The sequence below is a fragment of the Mustela erminea genome, chromosome 5, assembly GCF_009829155.1.
Source record: "Mustela erminea isolate mMusErm1 chromosome 5, mMusErm1.Pri, whole genome shotgun sequence".
NCBI lineage: Eukaryota > Metazoa > Chordata > Mammalia > Carnivora > Mustelidae > Mustela > Mustela erminea.
The window spans coordinates 97,315,329-97,338,168 of record NC_045618.1 but is presented as its reverse complement, the minus strand read 5'-3'; positions in this window follow the sequence as shown (position 1 = coordinate 97,338,168).

Genomic DNA, 22,840 nt, shown 5'->3' with positions numbered 1-22,840 from the left:
AGCAAGCAGAGGGAGGGGCAGAGAGAGTGGGAGAGAGAATCTTAAGCAGACTCTACACGGAGGGCAGAGTCCACTTAGGGCTTGATCTCATGACCTTGAGATCTTGACCTGAGATAAAATCGAGAGTGTGATGTTTAACCAACTGAGCCACTCAGGCAGCCCAATAAGAATACCACTGAGATTTTAGAATTCTTAATACAGAATAACCAGGAACATCATAACAAATGAGATCAATGTGAAATACATAATCATTGTGAGTTCTTTATAATATTTTATATCTTTTTTCAAGTATCAAAAGAAACATGTTTATAGCAATAGATTTAAGTAACACATAGGTCTATGTTTTACCCTAAGATAAATATGATTATTTCTTTCCTTTATCCCAAGTTTACTCAAAAGCAAAACACAATGACTTAAAACTTATCTTTTTACAGAGATGCTATATTTATACAACTAGGTGCAAATACATAGGGTGTTTATTTACCCAATATTGCATCATATTCTTTATATTGATCTGCAACTTTTCCCTATTTCTGTCTTTTAAGGGATTTATGTGATTCTCCACATGAGATATTCAGTTACATGTCTTAGCATTTGTTCTTCCTATCAAGTATATAAGCCACTTTCTATAATATATTTTTATAGAAATTTATAATATTTAATAGAAATCTATAAAAATATTTCTCTGGGTAATCATGTATACATAATTCATATTTAAAATTCATATTTAAATATATAGGAATACATAGAGACTTTCCAATAAAATTGCACATATTTTACGATCTCCAAAGATTAGAATGTCATCATATAATTATTAAAATGACAGAATAGTTTTCTTATAGAGGCACCTGGGTGGCTCAGTCAGTTGATGATATGACTCTTGATTTTGGCTCAGGTCATGATCTCAGAGTCATGGAGTTGAACCCCACATTGGGCTCTGCTCTCAGCTCAGAGTCTGTCATTCTCCCTCTGCTCCTCCCCCCTGCTTGATCTTTCTTGCTTTATTTAAAATAAATAAATAAGATATTTTTTAAAAAGAATAGTTTTCTTATCACCTTTGGGTGACATTTTCTTCTTGAATTATAATTTGATTCTTTCTGTAAAATATGAGCAAGGTCTAAAGAAAATATGAATAACATGCTCTTTCCTACCATTGTTTAGCAAAAGTGTAAAGTCTTGAAATTTGAAATAAGTTGTATTTTAAGAGATGAATAAAGGGTCAAGTGGAAAGCAAAAGGTAATTTTAATACTGTCTATAAATTATATCCTTTTACAGAAAACATTTCAGTTGAAACCATCACGTAGAGAAAAATTCACCAATAATACAAAGAAAAGTAGAAAGATCTGGATTAAAAATAACTTCTATTCATTTATATTAGAGAAGGTAAGAGTATTGAAAGAATGGACTGAGTTATTGAGAGCACCAATTAAGAAGCTAGAGTCAAATCCAGAAACTGGATTACAGAGTGCCTCATAAAGCAAGAGATAGAGGAAGGGCTTTAAAAATAAACAGGAACCATGAAAATAAAGATGAAATTCTAAAATTACATCAATAAAACACTTTAAAAACATGAAATACAGAAGATGGCAGAGGAGTAGCAGGCTGAGATGACATCAGGTAGCAGGAGTTCAGCTAGATAATAATCAAACCATTCCAAACACCTACAAATCCAATAGGAGATTGAAGAGAAGAGCAGCAATTCTACAAACAGAAAACTGACCACTTTCTGAAAGGTAGTATCTGCAGAGAAGTGAATCTGAAGCTACAGAAGATAGAACATGGGTGGCGGCGACGCCTGGGTGGCTCAGTGGGTTAAAGCCTCTGCTTTCAGGTCAGGTCATGATCTAGGGTCCTGGGATCAAGCCCCACATCAGGCTCTATGCTCAGAAGAGAGCCTGCTTCCTCCTCTCTCTCTCGGCCTGCCTCTCTGCCTACTTGTGATCTCTATTTGTCAAATAAATAAATAAAATATTAAAAAAAAAAAAAAAGAACATGAAGTGGGGGAGGGGTTGGATCCCGGCAAGCAGCAGAGCAAGGGAGAACAAAATCAGAACTTTTAGAAGTCTGCTCCACTAAGGGCCTTTGCTCCAGAGGCTAAGCAGGGGTGGAGCCCTGGCGGGGACAGTGTGGTGTCAGGTCCCACAGGGGCACAGAAGGATAAGGGGAGTCTGAGTATAGCACAGCTTGCAGGTATTAGAGCAGGTAAGCGGGCTACAGAGACAGAGCAGAGGAGTGAGTTCTCAGTTTGGGTTACCATAAACTGTGATCTGTGGCACAATTAGACGACTGCTCCTTGAGCAGGGTCCCAGAAATGGCAGATCCAGGGAGAGGCCCCTGGAAGAGTGGCAGGGATCTGTTGAGTTTGGAGACTCCAAATGGGGCTGTGTGCCAGAGACAGAAATGCTCGGTCACAGGGTGGGTGAGCTCGGAACATGGCTGGAGACCAGGGAGATGAGAGGATTGAGTACTTTTCTCCAAGGGTGCACTGAGGAGAGGGGCCCCAAGCTCTCAGCAACTCTGAGCCAGAGATTGGGAGGCCACCCTTTTAATTCTGTCCTCCAGAGCTCTATGTAAAGTGTTCAGGGAACAAAAGCTCCCAAGAGAGAATCAGGAGCAGATTACTTAACACGGCCCCTGGCAAGGGTGGTGCAATTCCACCCTGGGCAAAGACACTTGAGAATCATTACAACAGACCCCTCCCCCAGAAGATCAGCAAGAAATCCATCTAAAACCAAGCTCACGGATCAAGGAGAACAGTGGAATTCGAGAGGAGGGAAAAGCAAAGCATGGAATTCATGGTTTTTTCCCCATGATTCTTTAGTCTTGCAAAGTTAATTAAATTTCTTTAATTTTATTTTTTATTCTAATTTTTTAAACTTTTACTCTTTCTTCTTTTAATGTTTTTTAACTAGTTAATCTTAATAATACTTTTCTTAAAAAATATTTTTGAACCTTTATTATTATAGTCATATTTTATCCTTCATTCTACCTAACTTTATCTTTTGTATACACATAGGGTATATTCTTCTAAAAAAAATTTGGCAACACCTTTTTTAGAATTTTTTAAAATTTTCATCTTTACAGTCATATTCCATCCCTTCATCATGTTTACCCTTATTTGTGTGTGTATGTATGTATATATATACATGTTTATATGTCCTTATTTGTCCTTATTTCTGTGTGTATGTGTATATACACATACATGTATACATGTATATATACAAATAAGGACATATATATGTGTATATATGTGTATATATAAGGACAAATAAGGACATATATATGTGTATATATGTTTGTATATATACATATATGTGTATATATATACATACACACAAAAATAAGGACAAATAAGGACATATATACGTGTATATATATATATATATATATATATATATATATATACATACACACACAAATAAGGACATATACATAGTTTTTCTTTAAAGTTTTGGGAGGTAATTTCTTCTAAGAGATCAAAAATTCCCAAAATCAAGTGGGTGGCTCTGATCTATTCACCAGTCTAATATATATATTTTCTTTTTCTTTCTTTTTAAAAAAAAATTTTAAAACTTCTTTGTACCCCCTTTCTTCTTCCTACAATTTGGGGTCTCTTCTGATTTGATTAATGCACATTTTTCTGGGGTCTTTGCCACCCTTTTAGTATCCTATTCTCTAGTTCATATATTCTTATCTGGATAAATGACAAGGTGGAAAAACTCACCACAAAAAAAAAAGAACAAGAGGCAGTACCAAAGGCTAGGGACCTAATCAATACAGACGTTGGTAATATGTTCATAATGATTCTCAAGGTGCTAGCTGGGCTCAAAAAAGGCATGGAAGACATTAGAGAAACCTTGTCTGCAGTATTAAAAGCCCTTTCTGGAGAAATAAAAGAACCAAAATCTAACCAAGCTGAAATTTAAAAAAGCTATTAATAAGATGCAATAAAAAGTGGAGGTTCTTACTGCTAGGATAAATGAGACAGAAGAGAGAATTAGTGATAAAGAAGACCAAATGACAGAGAATAAAGAAGCTGAGCAAAAGAGAGACAACTACTGGACCACAAGGGGAGAATTTGAGAGATAAGTGATACCATAAGAAGAAACAATATTAGAATAATAGGGATTCCAAAAGAAGAAGAAAGAGAGAGGGGTCAGAAAGTATATTGGAGTGAATTATTGTAGAGAATTTTGATAATATGGCAAAGGGAACAAACATCAAAATCCAGGAGGTGCAGAGAATCCCCCTCAAAATCAATAAGAATAGGCCCATACCCCATCATTTAATAGTAAAATTTACAAGCCTTCGTGACAAAGAGAAAATCCTCAAAGCAGCCCAGGACAAGAAGTCTGTAACATACAATCGTAAAAATATTAGATTGGCAGCAGACTTGTACACAGAGATCTGGCAGGCCAGAGAGAACTGGCATGATATATTCAAAGCACTAAATGAGAAAAACATTCAGCCAAGAATACTATATACAGCTAGGTTATCACTGAAAATAGAAGGAGAAATAAAAAGCCAACAGAACAACAACAACAAAAAACCCTAAAAGAGTTTGTAAACACCAAACTAGCCCTACAGGAAATATTGAAAGGGGTCCTCTAAGCAAAGAGAGAGCCTAAAAGTAGTAGACCAGAAAGGAACAGAGACAATATACAGTAATAGTCACCTTACAGGCAATACAGTGGCACTAAATTCATATCTTTCAATAGTTACCCTGAATATAAGTGGGCTAAATGCCCCAATCAAAAGACACAGGATATCAGAATGGATTAAAAAAAAAATCAATATGCTGTCTATAAGAAACTCATTTTAGACACAAAGACACCTCCAAATTTAAAGTGAGGAGGTGGAAAACAATTTACCATGGTAATGGACACTAAAAGAAATCTGGGGTAGCAATCCATATATCAGGTAAATTAGATTTTAAGCCAAAGATTATAACAAGAGATGAGGAAGGACATTATATCATACTCAAAGGATCTGTCCAACAAAAAGATCGAACAATTTTAAATATCTACGTCCCTAACATGGGAGCAGCCAACTATATAAACCAATTAGTAACAAAATCAAAGAAACACATTGACACTAATACAATAATAATAGGGGACTTTAATATTCCCCTCACTGAAATGGACAGATCATCCAAGCAAAAGACCAAGAAGGAAATAAAGGCCTTAAATGATATACTGGACCAGATGGAAATCATAGATATATTCAGAACATTCCATCCCAAAACAACAGAATACACATTCTTCTCTAGTGGACATGGAACATTCTCCAGAATAGATCAAATCCTGGGTCACAAATCAGATCTCAACTGGTACCAAAAGATTGGGATCATTACCTGCCTATTTTCAGACCACAATACTCTGAAGCTAGAACTCAATCACAAGAGGAAATTTGGAAAGAACCCAAATACATGGAGGCTAAAGATCATCCTACTAAAGAATGAATTTGTCAAACAGGAAATTAAAGAAGAATTGCAAAAATTCATGGAAACAAATGATATGAAAACACAACTGTTCAAAATCTTTGGGAAACAGCAAAGGCACCCCTGAGACGAAAATATATAGTGATAACAAGCCATTCTCAAGAAACAAGAAAGGTCTCAAATATACAACCTAACCCTACACCTGAAGGATTCTGACAAAGAACAACAAAGAAAGCTAAACTCTGTAGAAGATCAGAGCAGAAATCAATGAAATAGAAACACAAAAAACAATAGAACAAATCAATGAAACTAGGAGCTGGTTCTTTGAAAGAGTTAATAAGATTGATAAAGCCCTGGCCAGACTTATCAAAAAGGAAAAAGACCCAAATAAATAAAATCATGATGAAAGAGGAGAGATCACAACCAACACCAAAGAAATGCAAACAATTATAAGAATATATTATGAGCAAGTATACACCAGCAAATTTGAGAATCTGGAAGAAATGGATTCATTTCTAGAGACATTTAAACTACCACAACTGAACCAGGAAGAAATAGAAAACCTGAACAGACCCTTAACCAGTAAGGAGATTGAAGCAGTCATCAAAAATCTCCCAAAAAACAAGAGCTCAGAGTCCAACGGCTTCCCAGGGGAATTCTACCAACCATTTAAAGAATTATTCCTATTCTCCTGAAACTGTTCTAAAAAATAGAAATGGAAGGAAAACTTCCAAACTAATTTCATGAGGCCAGTATTACCTTGATCCCAAAACCAGACAAGCACTCCATCAAAAAGGAGAATTAGAGACCAATATCATTGATGAACACAGACACGAAAATTCTCTTTAAAATACTAGCCAATAGGATCCAACAGTACATTAAAAGGATTATTCACCAAGACCAATTGGATTTATTCTTGGGCGGCAAGGTTGGTTCAACATCTGCAAACCAATCCATGTGATACAATACATTGATAAAAGAAAGAACAAGAACCATATGACACTTTCAATAGATGCTGAAAAAGGCATTTGACAAAGTACAGCATCCTTTCTTGATCAAAACTCTTCAAAGTGTAGGGATAGAGGGTACATACCTCAACATCATCAAAGCCATCTATGAGAAACCCACTGCGAATTTCATTCTCAATGGAGAAAAACTGAGAGCTTTTCCCCAAAGGTCAGAAATACAGCAAGGATGTCCATTATCACCACTGGTACTAGAAGTCCTAGCCTCAGCAATCAGACAACAAAAAGAGATTAAAGGCATCCAAATCAGCAAAGAGGAAGTCAAACTATCACTCTTTGCAGATGATATGATACTTTATGTGGAACACCCAAAAGACTCCACTCCAAAACTGCTAGAACGCATATAGGAATTCAATAAAGTGTCAGGATATAAAATCAATGCACAGGAATCAGTTGCATTTCTATACACCTACAACAAGACAGAAGAAAGAGAAATTAAGGAGTCAATCCCATTTATAATTGCACCCAAAACCATAAGATACCTAGGAATAAACCTAACCAAAGAGGCAAAGAATCTGTACTCAGAAAACTATAAAGTACTCATGAAGGAAATTGAGGAAGACACAAAGAAATGGAAAAACATTCCATGCTCATGTATTGGAAGAGCAAATATTGAGATTCACTTTGTGGGATCTTCTAGAATTACTCTAAATGATAACAATTTTGTTTTAGAAATTTCAAATCACATCAGCAAATTTATGTAAATTAGTTGATAAACTACCTGCCACATAAGTATTACATAGACACTAAATGAGTGGCATTTCTTACAACTAGTTAAATTTTCAGACATTTTAGTATCATGCACAGGTGTAAAGAAGAAAGAATACTGGAAAAGGAAGAGCAAGTAACCCTTAATGGGGTTTTCATTTCAAAAGTTTGGTTTCACTACTTCTATAATAAATTCATTAGTTCAAAACACTGCCCTGTCAAGCATTGTAAGTGTCAGTCTTTGTCTGCGAAGTAGTATGGTTTCAAGTACACATAAGGAAATAACACTGTGGATGCAGGCATTTATCCTAAGACAGCCAAGATACCACCACAGCATCATAAAAATGTGGTGGCTCCTAAAAAATGAATGTAATAGAGTGTGGAAGTATAGAAGATACTGAAGTTGAAGATAATAATGATCAGGCAGGCTTCAGCCATAGGTGGGAAACTCAAAGACTCTGTTGGATCAGAGAAATCAAAGAAGTGTCTCAAAAGCAGAAGCTTCTAGAATCTAATTAGTTCATTCTACAGCAATGGAAAAGATACATTATCTACTCCATTTCACTGTCAAATCCTCAATTCCCTTCTATCCTCGCTGCTCTACAGAATTTTCACAGAACACAAGTCCTTTGGGTCTGCACTGAGATGCTCAAATTTACCCTTATGGGCCAGTGGGCCAGTGCTTTTTTAGAACCATTGGCTTGTCATGATGAGTACTCTTTCTCTAAGACCAATACAAATTGTGAGATTGAAATGAATCCAAATATACTCTAGATTCCAAATGAGCTCTGTATAGAAATAAACTAAGCTTCTAAAAGAAATTATTGTCTCATTTACTTAAAATATGAGGGGAGTTTCTCAAATTTGGCAAATACATCCTATACTTTTTCTCTGTTGTGCTTCTTTTCTCTGGATGGCCCTTTTCCAAAATGACTATGATTAGATGCCCATTTATCCTTCAATATTGTTTTTATCCTGATTTCACCAATTAGTTGTTCTTTTTAAAATTTTGTACTTTTTGGGTGCCTGGGTGGCTAAGTGGGTTAAGCCGCTGCCTTTGGCTCAGGTCATGATCTCAGGGTCCTGGACTCAAGCCCTACACTGGGCTTTCTGCTCAGCAGGGAGCCTGCTTTCCCCTCTCTCTCTGCCTTTTTCTTTGCCTACTTGTGATCTCTTTCTGTCAAATAAATAAATAAAATCTTTTTAAAATTTTTCATACTTTTTTTCCCTAATTCTAATATTGCTTCTATCAAATTTCATTTTGATTATTTTGGGATCTGTGTATATCAGTCAACTCTGAAATTCTTAATGGAAAGGCTATATCATAACTTTTTTTTTTCCCATGTAATTCTTATTAAAGAATAGAAAACCATGTGGTGACTTAGTAGCTATTCAATAAATATCTCTCTGGGTGATTGGGTGGAGGGTGTGGCAACCCTACTTTTCATAAAATAAATGTTTCTGATTAATTTAGTGTCACTTTTCTCTTAGGGAGTTAGCTCTGTAATTCCGTGCCAGGCTTGAATACTGCTCTGGCTACCTTGAAATCTGAATTCTGGTCTTTGTGTCATGATATGAGCCATCTTCTCAGACTCCAGCCTGACCTTGACTAACACCTAAACCAGCTGTCTACACGGCTTGTATCTGGCCTGTCTTTAATCCACCCCCAGCTACTTACATGTCATGCCTCACAATATCTCCTTTCTACACCTGTCATCTTCTCAGGTTGTGCCAAGAATTTGCAGTATGATTTTTCAACCAGTTTCCAAAATGTGTGATGCATTATGACCTGAGATATTAATCCACTTTTCTTTTGATTAAATTGCCTCAGCTCATTTAATGTTCTCCATAGTTCACAATTTCTAATTGTGAACAGAATTTCCAATCATTTCTCTTTGTTCCTAAAAGATCTGATATAGTGATGGCTTTGTATGATCCAACTTGTCAACTTAAATTAAGTAAGATCAGAGATCATCTGGTATTCAGCAACTAGAATGCTTCATTTAACATTCTTATATATTATATTTTCCAAATCATTAATCTGGTCTAAAATTAAGTCCCTGATTCTTCCCACCTGCCTTACACAGCTTTCAGTTTCCAATCACACTCTGCCAAATATACATAGCAGTTGCTCTGTTAGGGCTTTCTGAGTTGACTGAATTGACATATTTATCTTTTGGAAGAAATATAAAGAGTAATGATAAAGAGTTCATGCTCTGTATATAAACTATGTAGTTTGACCACTTTCTAGCTACTTATTTTATTATTTTTTAAACTTTTTTTCTTATTTGAGTATAGTTGACACACAGTATTATATTGGTTTCTGGTATACAACATACAAAGTAGTGATGCAACATCACTATAAGTTATGCTATATTCACCACAAGTGTAGCTACTATCTGTCACCACAAAATGCTATTACAATATTGTTGACTAATCCCTATGCTGTATCTTTCATCCCTGTGACTTTTTCATTTCATAACTGGAAGCCTGTATCTCCCACTCCCCTTTACCTATTTCGCTCATCTTCCCGGCCTCCTCTTCCCTTTGGTAGCCATCAGATTGTTCTCTGTATTTTTAAGTCTGCTTCTGCTTTTTGTTTGCTTGTTTATTCTTTTTTTTTTTGGATTCCACAGATGAATAAAATCATGGAGCATTTGTCTATTTGTCTTTCTAGTCTGATTTATTTAAACTCTGTATTTTCATGTATGACCTGCCACAAGAGGTTCATATATATATATGAACATATATGATTATATATATATTAGAATGAATTTTTTTCACAGCTACTGGGGAGGGAGGAGGTCAAAGTTACATGTAGAGGGACGAGTTAGAGCAGATTGCTATAATCTAGACTAGGTAGGTACTGATTGTATGTGTGAAAGTTAATGGTAGGTTAACATGAGAAGCAGATGAACATAGGTTGTAGTTTGAAGGTAGAGCCAACAGGATTTTCTGAAGGGGAATTTGAGGGGATGTGATTAAAAACAACAACAATAACAAAAACATAAGGATGAGGATGATACCAAGGTTTTGGCCTGAACATTTGAAGTATAGAGTTTTCATTTAGTGAAGTAAAGAAGACTGTTGAAAGTTTAGGTAAAAGAGGAAGTGGGGATGTGCTGGTGAATAATAGTTTAGTGTTAATATATTAAATTTGAGATATATTTTGGCCAATAATCTAGTTACCTAACAGTATGGTAATGTCTCCAGAACCACAAAAACTTAAATAAATCCTAAAAACGGCATTGCTAAATTCATACTTTCTGATGTTTAGTGTTTACATATGAGCTTCAGAGAGATATTCTAAGAATAAAGTATAGGATCAAATCCTGAATTTCATTGAAGTCTAGAAATATTAACTTTTTGCCTCTTCTTTAACTATAATGTTAATGTTTAGTAATTTTGCAATTGTGGGTAACATCACATGGCCTTACCCAATCTTCACAAAACATTTTTCTTTAATTTCATGTCCTTGTAGTTCTTATCAAATTGATCCCATGTTTATTATAACCAGTGTATAATTTTCATGATTTCCACTTTCCATTTACATCCATGTTCATGAGAGATACTGGTCTGTAGTTCTCTTTTTTTAGTGTAGTCTTTGCCTGTTTAAGTATCAAGATAATGCTGGCCTCATAGAATGAATTTCAGTTTCCCGTCTTTTTATTTTTTTTGGAAGAGTTTGGGAAGAATATGTATTAACTCTTCTTTAAATGTTTGTAGAATTTGCCACCTGGTCCTAGACTTCTTTTTGGGGGGAAGTTTCTTGGTTACTGTTTCAATTTCTTTGCCAGTTATCAGTCTGCTCAAGTTTTCTATTACTCCTTGCTTCACTTATGGTAGTTTATATGACTCTAGGAATTTATCCATTTCTTCCAGATTGTCCAACTTTTGGCATAGTTTTGGCATAGTTTTTCATAATATTCTCTTATAATTCTATTTCTGTGGTCTTGGTTATTATTGCTCCTCTCTTATGTGTAATGTTAGCTTTGGGGTTCTTTCTCTCTCTCTCTTTTAATAAATCTGGCTAGAGGATTATCAATTTTATTTATTTTTTTTTAACAAAGAATCAGCTCCTGTTTTCACTGATGTTCCATTTTTTTTTTAAGATTTTATTTATTTATTTGACAGAGAGAGAGAGATCACAAGTAGGCAGAGAGGCAGGCAGAGAGAGAAGGGGAAGCAGGCTCCCTCTGAGCAGAGAGCCCAATGCGGGGCTTGATTCCAGGACCCTGAGATCATGACCTGAGCCGAAGGCAGAGGCTTTAACCCACTGAGCCACCCAGGTGCCCGTTCCATTTTTTGTTTGTTTGTTTTAGTTTCTGTATCATTTAATTCAGCTCTAATCTTTAGTATTTTCTTTCTTTCACTGGCATTAGGCTCTGCTGTTTGTTCTTTTTCTAGCTGCTTTAGGTGTAAAGTTAGTTTGTTCATATGCCTGTGTTTCTACATACTGCCCTCTTAGGACCACTTTTGCTGCATCTGAAAGGTTTTGGACCTTTGCGTTTTCATTTTCATTTGTTTCCATGTATTTTTTAAAATTTCTTCTTGAATTTTCTGGTAGCATATTGTTTAGCCTTTATGTATTCATGGTCTTTCCAAATTTTGGAAATTGTTTTGGAATTGTTTGGTAGCATATTGTTTAGCCTTTATGTATTCATGGTCTTTCCAAATTTTTTCTTAAAGTTGACTTCTAGTTTCATAGCATCATGGTCAGAAAATGTCCATGGTATAATTTCAATCTTTTTGTATTTGTTGAGGCCTGATTTGTCACCTAATATATGATCTATTTTGAAGAATGTCACATGTGCACTTAAAAAGAAGATGTAGAGGGACGCCTGGGTGGCTCAGTTGGTTGGACGACTGCCTTCGGCTCAGGTCATGATCCTGGAGTCCCGGGATCGAGTCCCGCATCGGGCTCCCAGCTCCATGGGGAGTCTGCTTCTCTCTCTGACCTTCTCCTCGTTCATGCTCTCTCTCACTGTCTCTCTCTCAAGTAAATAAATAAAATCTTTAAAAAAAGAAAAAAAAAAAAAGAAGAAGATGTAGAGATGCCTGGGTGGCTCAATGAGGTAAGCATCTGCTCTTGGCTTAGTTCATGTTCCTACAGTCCTGGGATCAAGCCCCACATTGGCGTTCTTGCTCCGAGGGGAGTCGGTTTCTCCCTTTCACTGCCTCTCCCTCTGCCTGTGCTTGTTCTGTCTCCCTGACAAATAAATAAACAAAATCTTAAAAAAAAAGGGGGGGGAGGAATTAAAGAAAGTATATTCACTATTTTAGAATGGGATGTTCTGAATATATCTGTTAAATCCATCTGGTCCAGTGTGTCATTCAAAGCCATGGTTTCCTTGTTGATGTTCTGTTTATATGATCCAACCATTGCTGTAAGATTTTCAATTAGTTCTTATTAATTGTTTTATATATTTGGGGTCTCCCATTTTGGATGCATAAATAGTTAGAATTAAAATATCTTCTTGTTGGATCGTTCCCTTTATTATGAGATAGTGTCTTTTGTTACCAACTTTGTTTTAAAGTCTAGTTTGCTGATAAAAGTATTGTTACTCCCAGCTTTGTTTTGACAACAATTTGTGTGATAAATATTACTCCATCCCCTCACTTTCAATCTGTAGGTGAGGAGTTACTTCTAGCATATAAATGGATCTTTTTTTTTTTTTAATCCATTCTGACATCCCATGCCTTTTCAAAGGAGCATTTAGTCCATTTACATTCAAAGTATTATTGATAGATACAGAGTGCCATTTTATTACTTGTTTTGTCTTTCTATTTGGAGATTTCTCTGATCCTTTCTTGGCTTTGTCATTTTTGGTCTCTCTTTTGCACTCAAAGGGTTCCCTTAATACTTCTTGCAGGGCTGGTTTAGTGGTCATGAACTTCAGTGTTTGTTTATGTATTAAGCTCTTTAAGTCTCCAATTCTGAATGATAGCCCTGCTGGATAGAGTACTCCTGGCTAGAAAAGAACAACACTTTGAATATAACATGCTACTCCCTTCTGGCTTGGTTTTGGCCCTACATTACTATCTTATCATTTAATATCAATTTCCACTTTTTAATAAGCAGTTGGTCCCTTCAAGTAATCTTTTTTTCTCACTCATATATTTTGTGTTTAATTCTTCAGAAGGGAAAACAAAAACTTGTGTTGCTTCCTGACTGAGTTAATTCTATATAGCCAATAAACTGGGTGTTTAATTATAAATTAATTTAAAATAAGCAGAACATAACCCATTTTCCATGGATTAAAAACATGAATAATAAAAATAATAAAAGAGCAAATTTCTTTGTATTGGAAGAAAATTTTTGGCAAAAGTTTTATTTCTTGTGATAGATTTTTAAAAATTGATCTGTCTTGAGAGGAAGTAAAGTTCAAGTTATATAGATAGAAGTGATGGGAAGATGATCTTTATTTAGGTTTCATAGACCCTAAGTCTAAGTGGTAAAGAAAAACTTAAGAAAGAAAAAATTGCTAAGGAAGTCATAATTTTAGTAATGAGAAAGCGTCAGTATCAAGCTTATAGTGACAATTCCTATCAAAATATTTATTTTGTATTACCTCTTACTCAATTTAGGAGCTCACTCTCTTAGAAATAAACAAGCATATGTACAGTTCTGCAGCCAGCCACAGACACCTCAGGCAAAATAATGCAGAGATACTGGAGCAAATCCACTGAGGAGCAATTTAAATGATTAAAGACAGATGTGTTCTCATGTAGAAAGCAAAAAAAAAAAAAAAAAAAAAAAAAAAGAGTCTGCCCTGGCCAATAATTAAAAGAAAAAAGAAAATAGAATCCCTAAACTCTAGAACTGGAAAAACTTCCTAGCTTTCTTATTCAGTCCAACCATTTGACAGACACAGAGATATTCTCACCAAAGTTATGTAATCTGCCCAAAGGCAATTAGCCAGTGAAGAGTATAAGTAGATACTTAAAAATTATGTCAGGATCCATAATTAGACATCTTGTGCGATAAACTATGTTAAGATACAGAAATAAAACTAAGGAAGAGGAGGCAGGCTTGTGGAAAAAATTCTGAAAAATATATTAAAGCATTAAATTTTAGCCAAAAAATAGGCCCAAATTTCTGAAAAATAAAACTTAAACCACAAAATTGAGAGGCAGAAAAGTAACCCACAGTAATAGATCTAACAATTCACATACTGAATATATATCATAACAAACTCCTAGCCAGAACTCAGGTTATTTTAAAATAAAGCTTTGCCCATTTATCAAGTAGGGTGTAAAGAAATTTACCTTGATAATGTACACTTGGAAAAGTTAAGAATGGTGATTAACTCCATTTTGTACCCATCACAGTCTTTATTTTAAAGTACGGATGGACAACCCACCTCCCTACCTGTTCCTCCCCAGCAGAATTTAAAAATCTAGCAGATTTTGTTTACCTCTATATTCACAATTAATTATGTAGTGTCCACTAATGAGTTCAGTTTAATAAACACTTTTTATGGGAAAATATGAGTCTAATGTTTAAATTAGACAGTATGAATCTTATCCACATTGGCAGGAAATAAAGGTATACATGAACACAGACCTATAACTCCAGACCTAGACCATAGAGATGGGAAATAGACCCAGCATATAGCAATCTGCTGAAGAAAAGTTGAAAAAGTTGCAGAAAAGGATATATCACCAGGGTGCGTGGGTGGCTTATTTGTTTAAGCATCTGACTTTTCATTTTGGCTCAGGTCATGATGTCTGGGTTGTGAGACTGAGCCCAGACTAGGATTCTCCAGCTGGGTGAGGAGACTGCTTAAGAGTCTCTCTCTCTCCCTTGGTCTCCCATGGAGACCTCTGTCTCCCTCTCTAACAAAATAAATAAATAAAAATAAGAAAGTATCACTATTTCTAGAAGCTGCAGCTCAATCACTGGGATACATTTTGTTACTTTATTAAAAGTAAATGATGAATAAAGGTCATAAAGGAAGATAGTTAAAAACCATATGATTACTTAAAATCCAATAGTGACATTAATAAATAGAAAGGTAGGATTTTTATTAGATCCCATTTTTAAAAATATAGATTTAACTAAACAGTGTAGGTTTGGCTCTAACCCCTTTTGAAAAGGAGGTCTTTACACAAATACATGTGTACATCAACTGTATGACTGAGAACACATTCAGATTTTATTTTATTTATTTTTAAAAAGAACTTATTTATTTATTTTAAAGACAGAACAAGAGACAACATGAGCTAGGGAAGAGACAGATGGAGAGGGAGAAGCAGGGTCCCCACTGAATACCTTATGGGAGATATTTTCTTCATTCTTATCCTTGATAAACTTATAAAATGGACCTACATGGAAGAAACTTATTAATGTGGAATTTTATGGCTGAGTCTAGTTTCTTATTTTATTTTTTTCAATTACTTATGGAATTATTGTTGGCAAAATGAATTCACTAAATTTATTTTTTCAAGAGTCATTCTTAGATAAAATATATCTCCTCTTAGGTCATTCATCACACATAAGAATTGCAATTTAAATTTATAAATTAGCTTTCCATTATTAGTTTTTCTTGGTCAGGTTTTGACTATCCCATGAGGCAGATGGAAAATTCTTTCTATATGTATGTTTCTATATGTCTATGTACACATGTATAAACATGTATATTCACATAAACGGATGATAGATGATGATGATGATGATGATAGATATAGATAGAAAGGTAGATAGATGATAGAGAGATGATAGATACATAGATGATAGATGATAAACCTTTCTAATTATGTACACTCATAAATTTCTTTATTTCTGTGGTGGTTCATCTGAAGATATATTTGCAGGTCTTCTAATGAATCCTTTCTTACACATTGCATGCTGACTTCTGCTGTAAGATGCTATGCTATCTGTCTTTCTAAGTCATGAAGCTTACCTCCATATCCATGCTGACACATTTTTTTACTTACTTCAGGTAGGTCTAATTTAGTTCTACCCATGTATCATATGATCTTGCCTTGAGGTTTGGACTTTCTGGGATATTGACTAAAATCTAGAATAGTTATCAAACTTCTGCCTGGGTCAGAACTCTAGTCACCCCAACACTGTTACTACCAAAACCTCCATCATTCTTAGCTTTCCAGCAGCTGTTCTTGTCCTGTACATGTACAGCTTAGGAATTTTCCAAGTATCCAAGGAATATTTTGATGCAATTTCTGCCCTCCTTTGCAATGTTCCTCTCTAATGTTTGTGCCCTAAATTCTAGTTGCTTAGTAGTCCTCTCTGTTTCCATTGCCCAGAAAAATTGTCATTCTTTCTTTGGGCTTTATTTTCCTGCACTGGTATGTCTGGAAAAATGTCCTAAGTGAGAAATCCAGGGTGAATCTATTGTCTACACCCCAAAAACGGCTATTTTATATATTTTGTTTAGGTCTTATTGTTGTTTAACACAGAAAACTATGTATAATATAAGCAATTCTATCAAGGCCAAAACTTCTAATAGCAAAATAAAATAGTAATAGATATTCTTTAGATATTATTTTATAAGGCATATTTTAAATGATAACTTATTAAAAATAAAAAGGATCAAACTTGGTGCCTTTGTCTGACATCTCATATTGGGTAAGTGATTCTCAACTTTGTCTATACATTAGAAGCACCTCGTCTTAGTCCATTCAGGATGCTACAATAGTACAACATAGACTGGTTAGCTTATAAATAACTCAAACTTATTTCTTACAGTTTTTAAGCTTCTAAGATCAAAGCACTAGCAGATTCAGTGTCTAGTGAGGACCTGCTTCCTGATTCACAGTTAGCTGTCTTTTTGCTGCATCTTCACATGGTGGAAAGGATGAAGGAGATTTCTAGGGTCCCTTTTATAAGTATAGGAGTCTCATGTATAAGGGCCCTACCTTCATGATCTAATAAACACCTCCTAAATGTGCCCACCTCCAGATATCATCACACTGAGAATTAGGTTTCAACATATGAATTTGTGTGGGACAGGGATGGGAGGTGGGTGGGGGTACAAATTATTCCCTCTATAATACACCTGAGTAGTATTTTTTTTTAACTGAACACTTCTTTAACATCTTAGACTAATTAAAATATATTTATAGAATAGGATCTAAACATAACTAAATTTCAAATCTCTACAGATAATATTAGTGTTTACCCAATGTTGAAAACCACTCATAAATTAAGTGCATGGATTAGTTAATTCACAAAAAAAAAAAAAAAAACCCTTTGAAATACTACCTTAGAATGTCTGAGTGGGAAAAAAAAAGAACCTGTAAGTGTAAATAATAAGAGTACTGATGAAAATAAAACAAATAACATCTTTTGAGCAGGCCCCCATTTTCAAAACACTCCAACAAAGATCCTTGGTACTAAAGGAGCAACATGAGAGCAAGATCCAACATTTGTCATTTTCTGAAGAGACAAGAAAGAGGGAGGAGTGATAAAACAGCAGCTTAGCAAAGGAGGCAGGGTGTACTGGGAGAGAGATGAATGAAGCGTCAAACAGACACGAAGTTGGGGGTTAATTCTGAGTGCAAGGTGGATGCATATGCATGAAAGAATATGCTTCCTTATTGGTGATTATATTTTAAAATTTAAAAGAATAGTACCTTGTATTTAATAATATATCATCTATATAGATAAATTTTTTAAACTTAATCCTGATTTATAAATTAATTCAAATCATCTGTATAAACAGCATCCTAAAGAGGAGATCCTTTTATAGCAATGACAATAAGGTCCTTGTTACACTGCTGGAGTCACTCCAACACAATAGCTAAACTATTCCATGACTAGTATCCAAAACATCTCAAATAAATGCACAAGAGACTTTTCTTCCATATATAATTATTGTGGTCCTTGCTAGAATAAATGGTTTATAAGAGCATATGTTGATATATAGTCAATGGAAAGTAATCGTGTTCAATTTGATTCAACACATCTTCTAGCTGACTCAATAATTCAAGTGCAAAATTACCAACTCAAAAAAGGCTTGGGCATTCACTATACTCCCTGAAGGACTTTACGTCTAGACCATTGAATAAAAAACATGGATTCCAGGAATCTATGCACAGTTACTTGCTTTGCTCTAAGAGAAAAAAAAAAAAAAATTGAGTAATCTTTCTGTGACAAATAATACTAATATGTACACTGCAAATTGTTAGAAAATTTATTTCTGAAACCACTTTAATCAATGTAGAGAAATGGGAAACTGTTAAAAAAGGTTAAGGTAATTAAGAAAAGCACAGAGAAAAATATAAAGTTTCTTTGAGTTTTAAGACTTTTTGTGCAAGTCATGCTGAACTATGATTTGAAAAAAACTACATAAATACCTTCACTGACTTTGACGTATCAAAATTGTAATCTTTGATTTTCACTTATTTTTCAGATTAAACAAATGTTACCAATCAGAATCAACAAAGTATATTTTTTATATATGAAAACACATACTTTGAGGGAAGGACTGTATACTTTACACTTTTCAGACTTTGGAATAAAAGCCAAAATCCTACTCTTTACTTACTAATCCTCAACTCCATAACCAAATTAAATGCAACTCTTTGTCATTTGGTTCACTCTAAATATATTCTTGGCACATTTGCTCTGTAGCTACTGCTCTGCTACAGTTTTGAATCTCTGTGTGAGAGATTAAATTAATTAGTTTAGATTAATTAATTACATTAATTAGTTAGGAATGTCTCCCCTCAAGATTCTTACTCTCTGACATGAACAAAGAGATTAATTAGTCAATTACAGAAGGACAATGATTGCTGCATTCATTCACAAAATGCTCTGGGAACAAATTATAGAGAAAAATACCTGAAGATCAAGGAAATTTAGAGGTTCTGAAATATATTATTGGTGTTGAAAGATACATAAAAAGTAGCCAAGTGAAAAGATTGTGGAAGTGATTGAAGAAAAACAGTGGTATATAATCTAATTATGTAGGCATGAGATAGTATGGACCATTCATGGAATTGTATATTGTACATTAGTGTAGGGTTTAAGTGGCCCTTCATGGGTGAAAAACATTAGTCAGAAAGGTGAACAAGGTTCAAATCTTAAACAGGTACGTACTATATTAAGGACTTTATATGTACACTATACATAATTGGGAGTTTTTGAAGAATTTTAAATAGCTTCATTAAAATTATGTAATTTGTATCTAGGCATATTTGTCACAACCAATTCTGGTTTCAACTCTGACACATAAACACCTTGGAAGTCTTCACCATTATCCTTCGAACAAAAAAAAGTGGAAATCTCTAAATCAATGACTTTCATGTACTTATCAGAAATTTGAGATTACAGTATGAAGTGGTGCTTTAAAAACGGAGAGAGAGGATACAGAAAATGCAATTGAAATATGCTTATCAGGAGCAAAAGCCATTAGACCATTAACTGCCTAAAAACTTAGATGGTAATTTTGAGAATTTCTGGAGACTTAATTTGCATTAGTGCAAGTGTGAGAAACTCCTCAGTGCCACAATCTTAGGGGACCCCAAAACTTACTTGGGTTTTACCTCCTGGAATTCCACCAGGATTTCACAAAGATGAACCAAGAGAAATTCTTTGGTTCTGGGAAAAGAGAGGGCAAAAATAGTAATTTTGAAATAGACAAGGGACTTCTTAGTGATAAAGCCCTACTCTTCAAAGGAAAAGCTTTACAAGAGCTGTATTTCTCCTATGTGGAAGAAAAATTCCTCAACCCCAGCTATTTCTGGACCTGCTGCCTCACCCAAGAGGGAGAGGGGAGCCTTGAGTTACTTAAGAAGTCAAAGTCCAGGGACATATGACCATTAAGAAGCTATAATTTAATCAGATTAGAGAATGCTCCCTCACCATAGCACACATATTACCACCACATCAACAGGGATCCAGGATAGTAGTTGATTTTAGATTAAAGAGCTGTAAGAATCAGACTCCATTTCAAAAAGAGTTCTTAGGTGGAGAAAAAAAAAAAAAAAAGAAACAGGAGAGACAAAGAGAAGAGGAAATGGAAACTTCTGATACCTACAGCTACTACAAACATTAAACACAGCCAGCTTTGAGCCAAGTCTTAATACAAAAAACTCATGCAAAAGCCCTTTTACTTCAATTTCTTTTACCAAACACATTATGTCTTTGTTTCAACAAAAAAATACAGAGCATGCTAAAAAGGAAAAAAAAATAGTCTGAAGAGACAAAGCAAGCATCAGAATCAGATTCAGATGACAGATGTTTTAGAACGATAAAAGAATTTAAGATCACTATGATTAATATGTTAAAGTCTCTAACAGAAAAATTCAACAACACTCAAAAACAGAAAAAGGATGTCAAAAGAGAGATAGAAACTAAGAAATAATTAAGAGGAAAGCTGGACATAATGATTTTTTAAAACTATAAAAGAAAAGAATCCTTTAATGGGTCTATTAGTAGACTAGACATAGTGGAGGAAGGAATTAATAAAGACATTCAGTAGATGGATTCCTAGGTGGCTCAGTCACCTGAACCTCTGATTTTGGTATCAGCTTGGGTCATGACTTCATGGGTTCTGGAATCAAGCTCCTGTGGGGCTCTGTGCTCAGCGGGAAGTGCGTTTGAAGATTCTCTCCCTCTGGCCCTCTCCCTACCTCCTGTGCACACAGGTACATCTGTCTGTCTCTCAAATAAATAAATAAACATTTTTTTAAAGACATGTCAATAGAAACTTCCGAAGCTGAAGTGTAAAAGACAGGAGAAAGTAGGGGGGAAAAATTAGGGAATATATTAAAAATAAGTTAGGGAATATCTGTTAGACAATTTCAAAGACTGTAATATATTCATAATTGGAATTCCAGAAGGAAACAAAAGAACAAATGGCTCAGATAAAAATATTTGAGGTAATGATATTGAGAATATTCCAGAATTAGTTTCAGACATGAAACCCTAATTTCAGTAAGCCTAGAGACACCAAACAGGATAAATATTAAAAAATCTACAGCTAGGCATATCACACTTAAATTGCACTAAGGAAAACACAAAAAGAAAATCTTAAGCAAGTCAGAAAACAAAACAAAACAAAAAAAAACCAAAAACCTTACTTACAGAGGAAAGAGGATAACAATTATAACTCCTTGTCAGAATTACAAATTAAACAAGAGCACAGTGAAATATTTAGTGTTCAGAAACACAAAATTTTTCCCACCTAACTAGAATTCTATATTTATATCTAGTGAAATTATTCTTAAAAATAGAAAGATAAATAACTTTCTCAAACAAAAACAGAAATTATTGTCAGCAAATCTGCTGTGAAAAAGAAAAAAAAAGCTTAAAGACTTATTTAGGACAAAAGAAAATAATATAGCTCATAAACTTGAATCTATCAAAAAGAAAAAATGATCAGAGAAGGAATAAATAAATTTAAAGTAAAATATTTTGAGGGGGAGGAGTTGAGATGGTGGAGGAGTAGCAGACTGAGATAACATCAAGTCACAGGAGTTCAGCTAGATAGTTATCAAACCAATTCAAACACCTATAAACCCAACAAGAGATCAGAGAGAAGAAGAGCAGCAATTCTAGAAACAGAAAATTGACCACTTTCTGAAAGGTAGAATGTGCGGAGAAGTGAATCCGAAGTGAAGGGAAGATAGACTGTGGGGGGAGGGGCCAGCTCCCAACAAGCAGTGAAGCAGCAGAGCACAAAATCCAAACTTTTAGAAGTCTGCTCCACTGAGGGACATCACTCCAGAGGCTAAGCTGGGGGTGAAGTCCTCATGGGGACAGTGTGGTTTCAGGTCCTGTGGGGTCACAGAAGGATCAGGGGTGTCTGAGTCTAGCAGAGGTCACAGGTGTCAGAGCAGGGAAGCCAACTACAGAGATGAGCAGAGGAGTGAGTTCTCAGCTCAGGGTTACCTTAAACCATGACCTGCAGCACAGTTAGGCCACTGCTCTTTGAGCAGGGACCCCACAAGTGGCAGATCCCGGGAGACCCACCTTCCTCTGCTGAAGAGCAGAGGGGTAGGATTCTGCTGGGTTTGGAGACTCCAAACTGGGCTGTGTGCCAGAGACGGAACACTCGGTCACAGGCCAGGTGAGCTTGGAGTGTGGCCAGAGACCAGGGAGACAGGACTGATTGAGCACTTTTCTCTGAGGGCACACTGAGGAGTATGGCCCCGAGCTCTTGGCTACTCTAGGCCAGAGATTAGGAAGCCACCATTTTCATTTCTGTCCTCCAGAGCTATATGGAAAGCATTCAGGGAACAAAAGCCTCTGAGAGAGGCACCTGGATGGCTCAGTGGGTTGGGCCTCTGCCTTTGGCTCAGGTCGTGGTCTTGGGGTCCTGGGATCAAGCCCCACATTGGGCTCTCTGCTTAGTGGGGAGCTTGTTTCCCCCCTTCTCTGCCTGCCTTTCTGCCTAGGATTCCAGAAAAAGAAGAAAGGGGGGGCAAAAGGTATATTGGAGCAAATTATTATAGAGAATTTCCCTAATATGGCAAAAGGAACAAGCATCAAAATCCAGGAGGCACAGGGAACCCTGCTCAAAATCAATAAAAATAGGTCCACACCCCATCATCTAATAGTAAAATTTATAAGTTTTAGTGACAAAGAGAAAATCCTGAAAGCAGCTCAGGACAAGAAGTCTGTAACATACAATGGTAAAAATATTAGACTGGCAGCAGACTCCTCACAAAGACTTGACAGGCCAGAAAGAACTG